The sequence below is a fragment of the Pseudophryne corroboree genome, chromosome 2 (genome assembly GCF_028390025.1).
Source record: "Pseudophryne corroboree isolate aPseCor3 chromosome 2, aPseCor3.hap2, whole genome shotgun sequence".
NCBI lineage: Eukaryota > Metazoa > Chordata > Amphibia > Anura > Myobatrachidae > Pseudophryne > Pseudophryne corroboree.
The window spans coordinates 537,984,362-537,990,361 of NC_086445.1; the positions used below are offsets into that span (position 1 = coordinate 537,984,362).

Below are 6,000 nucleotides of genomic sequence, written 5' to 3' on the forward strand. Positions count from 1 at the left end.
TTTATATTCACTGTGCAGACATCAGGATTTGTATAAAGCTATACAATTTCTTAGTTTAATTTATGGGCTGCGGCCCAATGAAGCACTGTACAAATTAAAACACAATTAGTAAAAATGCTTCATCTTCATGCTAAGAATCGGTGGCAGCATAATAGATAAAAAACACAACATATGTAAAACTATATATTAACATTATGTGTACCATAAGCAAACTGGGCCTGAAAGGATATTTAACATATTATTTAAAGTTAATGATTTGCAAAATTTGAAGTACATAAATGTTATAAATAAAAGCAACTAATTCCCAGGTATGAAAAGAGAAAAAGGAGAAAAGAGATTTTTATGTTTACTAAATAGAGTGCTGAGGGGTAAATGTATGAAGGCGCAATATGGGGGGGTGGCGGTATCAGCGCACGTTATGTGCACTATACTGTAGTGTTCATTCTAGCACCCTGCACCTTTCAAAATCCGTGCAGTTCCTCTTTCCTGCCTGGGGTGTCACTCTCTGCTGTGGTGCTTCTCAGCACACTCTGATCTGTTACTCAGTGCTGTGATACAGACCTGTGTGTGTTGAGAAGCACCAGAGCAGAGAGCGACACCCCAGGCAGGAAAGAGGAACTGCCCAGGATTTGAAAAGTGCAGGGTGCTAGAATGAACACTAATACTGCATCTCCCCCATGTAAGAAGGCTGCGGAGCGGGCACAACTGTCCATATCAGCGCTGCTATTTATAATATACCAGGCCGATATGTGAAGCTAATATATGAACGGTCAGCATCGCTGACCGTTTGACAGCTGCAGGTGGTGATGCCCATAGTCCACAGCAGGGACAGAGCTGTCCCTGGCTGTGGCAGGTGCCAGCTCCTTACTGCGCTGGGGATCTTGCGTGAAGTATGAGGAAACGCATAGAAAGATGAAATGGAAACAGGAGGATGTGGCCACTGTCCAGCAGGTCAGGAAGGACACTAAGGACGGTGCTCGTGGATGGGACTGCCAGGTAATAAGTTGTTTTAATAAAAAAAGGCTTCTGAACATAGAGAACTTTTATCTCCTACTGCTACTAGTTGTAGATCAAACTGTAGCTGCTTGTCTGTCAAAACGTACCTAATGGTTTACAGGGCCACATGTAACTCACATAGAGGGGGAAAGTTATCAAGTCTTAGGTGGAGATTTATCAAAGCCTGAAGAGAGAATGCACCAACCAATTAGCTTCTGTTTTTACCAAACACAACCTTTAAATTGAGATGCTAATTAATTAGCATTTTATCGCTCTCCCCTTTACCTTGGGATACGACCATTAGGTCGACATGCATTAGGTCAACAGAGTCACTACGTCGACATGTACTAGGTGGAACTTTTTCATTCTTCACGATCCACGTGGACTACAATTGGGAATGGTAACTTTGCCCGAAGCACGGCGAGTGAAGCAAGCCATGCGAGGGGACACGGTGCACTAATTGGGGTTCCCCGTCACTTTACAAAGTAAACGCCCCCCCAAAAAAAAGTTTAAAAAACACATGTCGACATTTTCGATCTAGCGACCCTGTCAACCAATAGTGGTCGACCTAAGTTGTGTCGACCCAACGACCCACACCCCTTTACCTTTCTCCAAGATTTAAAAAATCTCCCCTACAGGGAAGTCTCGTGGCAGCCATGGTTTAGATAAGAGATTGAAGCACATTGTTAGAGTTTGACTCTGTCAAACAAATGGGAATCAGAGGCCAGTAATCTTGATGCGGTCTCCACTATCAATTGTACTACTATTGTCATTCATATTTTATCACTGCACAAATAAATATAGGGGTAAATGTATTATAACGGCACGCATTGCGCCGCTATAACACTACCTGCTGCGCATCATTACCAAGGCGAAGCAGAAAGGGACGTCAGTAACATGTTTGTCTGCTGAAACAGGTGAGCTCCCCCTCCGGCGATGCCCCCCTGAGCACACAGCACTTCAGCTTAGTGCTGTTGCACTGTGTCTCCCTGCCCAGCTGGCTCCTCTGCGCATGGCGGGATCTCGCTAATCACACAAGATCCCCAGCACAGTCTGGTGCCGGCACCCACCACAGCCAGGGACAGCTCTGTCCCTGCTGTGTGAATGGGCATCGACACCTGCAGCTGTCAAAATTGATAGCTGCAGGTGTCGGAACGATCAGCGATACTGACCGTTCATACATTGCACACGCATATCAGCCTGCTATCCTTCAGATAGCAGCGCTGATAATGATAAGGGTGCCCCTGTCACTGGACAATCAATGTATCAAAGTGTGGAGAGAGATAAAGTACCAATCAGCAAATGTAATTTTTCAAATGCAAAACGAACAGGAGCTGCTTGGTTAGTACTTTATCACTCCCCATTTTTCTCTCTCCCAAGCTTTGATACATATGCCCCATAGTACCAACCAATCAGCTCCTAAGCACCACGTTACAGACTGTGTTTGAAAAATGGCAGTTAAGAGCAGATTGGTTAGTACTTTATCTCCATCCACACTCTCTCTCTCTCCAAAGGCCTTGCACATAGACCTACAGTATATAGCGCTCTCTACTTTATCACTTTTCAAGGCTTACTACACAACACTGTGGTAATACTCCATGTTTCAGGTTTGTGGGCTCTTATAATGGGTGTAGTATGTGATGCCGGCGGTCGGGCTCCCGGTGGCCAGCATATCGGCGCCGGAATCCCGACCGCCTGCATACCGACAGCTGGGCGAGCACAAATGAGCCACTTGCGGGCTTGCTGCGCTCGCCGCGCTATCTATTCTCCCTCCTGGGGGGTCGCGGACCCCCAAGAGGGAGAAAAGATGTCAATATGCTGGCGGTCGGATTCCGGCGCCGGTATGGTGGTCGTCGGGAGCCCGGCCGCCGGCAACCTGAAGACCACCCCTTATAATATTGGATACTTTGCGCAAAGGGGACCGTGATCATTCTTTTTTTTTTTTTTCTCAAATACAGATAATGGGGCAGATGTATTAACCTGGAGAAGGCATAAGGAAGTGATAAACCAGTGATATGTGCAAGGTGATAAAGGCACCAGCCAGACAGATCCTAACTGTTAATTTACATATTGGAGCTGATTGGCTGGTGCCTTTATCACCTTGCACATATCACTGGTTTATCACTTCCTTATGCCTTCTCCAGGTTAATACATCTGCCCCAATGATCTCTGCTTTCCTGGGACAAGAATATGACAGTTGATCCGCTGTACTACCTAGCTCTGCACACCCCACCTCCCCGTTTTAACTATAAATACTACTTTTGCGGTTTATGACTACTCTCCCGTGTCCTTTTATTTGCGCTGTTTTGGGATTTGCCACAGACAGCGTCATGATGTGCATCTAATTAATATGCATGTAGCTAGGTTATACAGAGCACTACTTAGCATTAGTCAATAGTTTAATGGAACATTTTAAATCATACAAAAAACAGCAACAACATGTGGTCCTTTTAACTTCAAAGTACCCAATATTGCAACTGCTAAATGACTGATAAAAACAATCTAGCAAAAATAAATAGTAAGATATTCTATGTCCCAAGAGAAGACCTTGGAAAGTCCATGAGGGGTATCCTATTAGCGGCAGTAATTTACTGCTAATATGTTCGCTAGGGGCTATCTTACACCCAATCGCAGCACTTATTGGTGGTTATACTTCCACAATAGACGGCCGCTAAAGCTGTGATGACACAAGGGATCTGGAACTTATCCCATGTGTTATCGCATGATTGCGGATCTGTCTTCGGCCGATAAAAACAGCTTCTAATTGGATACAACGATAATGAGCATCAGTCAAAAATCTGTACTGCCCATGCTCTCTACCATCACTTTAGACGGGAGATAGGGGCACGATCACAACTGAATTCACCCCAGAAAGTCTACAGCAGTTTCCCAAACTCAGTGTTCAAGGCACACCAATACCCCTTTCACACAGATGTTTCTATCCTGGAATTTGCCGGGTCAACCTGGGTCGTTTTCTGTATGAAAGGGTAAACCCAGGTTGAAATTCCCAAAATTTCTACACAGGAATTTACTACGGTCGGAAACATGAAAATTTCTGACCCAGGTTGACCCTTTCACACAGAAGAAATACCTGTGCTGAACAGCAAATCACCGGGTAGAATTGCTTAACCCAATAATTTGCTTGAACGTGTGAAAGAGTGTGGGGGGGTTCGGTCAGTTTGGGTCCGGCTAAGCGACTTGACATAGAAATGCAGCTAAACAGCCGAGAATTTCAGATTTTCTGTATGAAAAGTGTATTACAGTCTAGGTTTTAAGGATACCTATGCTTGAGCACAGATGCTTAAATCAAAATAACTGAGGTTATAATTAATTCACCTGTGCTCAAGTATGGCCATCCTTGAATCCTGCTTTGAAGACCACAATTGGGAAATACTGGTCTACAGGCGGAAGCAGCAGAGTGAGAGTTTGCCCAAACACTACCATTATAGTCCAGATTTCAAGGTTATCCATGCTGGCGTCGAGATTACTAAATCAAAGTGACTGAGGAACTAATTGTCACCCATGACTATTCTTAAAACCTGAACTGTAATGGTGGAACTGAACTAACTAGTCACAAGAGTCATCCATTCAATGTAGGCAATGCACTTTTAGGTATCCAAGAGAAGCATTCTGAATGGTGCTTACGGTAGTGAATTACAATTTAAACTAGGATAGTCCCGAGTATTAAGCATCCATGGTTCTAACTAGTTGTTAGTGTTGGTGACGTGCCTGGAATTTACTTTATAAACAAAAGAAAATATTAAAATATTTGAATGTGAAAATAATGTAGAATAATCCGCTGTATTATTTATTGAGTGTATGACAGCTGTTTGGTGAGGAAGAGGCGCTCGAAGCACATGGAGGAGGCTGTGGTGGGGGCAATGTGTCCTGTAATGGGCTGCCTCCCCCACCTGTCACCGTGGCTAGCCCCACGGTGAGCTGTGTAACATGCACAGCGCAGGGTACAGGTACAGCTGAATAAGACCATGGTGCCCCCAGCACAGGCAGCGCTCTCCTCCCCCTCCCCCCATGTGCAGACAGGGCGCAGGGGCCACACAGCTAGACACCGCGCCGGGCTACAAAATCCCGAGCACAGGGTGGGGGGGGGGGAAGCCCCGGTGATTGGGAAGCAGGTTCCAGAACTCCAACTGGAGAGCCGGCATCGGCTCGCGTCATACCCACAGGCGTGAGTGTATGACGCTGTCTGTGGCCCCTGACCACTATACATGACGCCGGCTATCATCTGCCTGTGCGGTCAATGGGCCAAATGACGCCCATAACATCGCCCGAGGCGGATAAGAGGGGTCGGTGCAACGGGGGGGGGGGCGGGATGTGGCCCCGGTACTCACAGATGAGCTATTCACTGAAGTTCAAATATCATGGTATTGGGGCCGCTCTACGTTCCGATCTCCCCTCTTCGTTTCCGACGGTTCCAGCCTCTATGATACGGTTTCCGCATCAAGGCTGATGTCACTTCCGGGTCCTTTTGGAGAAGGGGAGATAGAGTATAACGCAATGGACTCCCGCGACACTCCGCAACGTCTGGCACCGCCCACTCATCAAGCTAGCCAAAGGACGTCAACAAGGGACGTCCCAGCGTATCTCAATTGGCTGAGCTCTGAGGAGGTGGGACAGGATTTATCACCTCCTCCCGCTAGTGGCAAAAATAGGAAGCGTGTAACGATCGGGGGTAGACCAAAGCGCTAGACAGGAGGGAGCCGCGTCACAGCCAATCGTCTGTAGCCGCAACAGCTCGCTACTCAGTTGGCTGTCAGTTGAAAGCGCGAGTGCACACTGCAACGCGCGAAGGGTAGAGCCAATAAAAAGGCAGAAGGTGACGCTAAAAGGCTCGTGGCGTTTTCTGCGTTGGTCACATGACATGACCCACCTCATGGGGCAGTGATGTAGTTTCCGGCATTTTCTCAATGACTTCCTTGTGTTGCGGCAGGGTGCCGGCTCCTCTTACTCACGTGACTGATACCAGACCCCGCGCATAGCGGGAAG

General features: G+C 46.8%; 1 protein-coding gene across 1 annotated transcript in view; it reads right to left on the minus strand.

The window, feature by feature from the left end:
• The window catches only part of TXLNA (taxilin alpha), a 44,053-nt gene extending 38,318 nt beyond the window's left edge, over window positions 1–5,735 (minus strand). The window contains exon 1 of the mRNA XM_063954242.1: window positions 5,346–5,735. The gene's annotated coding sequence lies outside the window, so the exon portion shown is untranslated. The remainder of the gene's footprint in view (window positions 1–5,345) is intronic.
• Window positions 5,736–6,000: the final 265 nt, after the last annotated feature.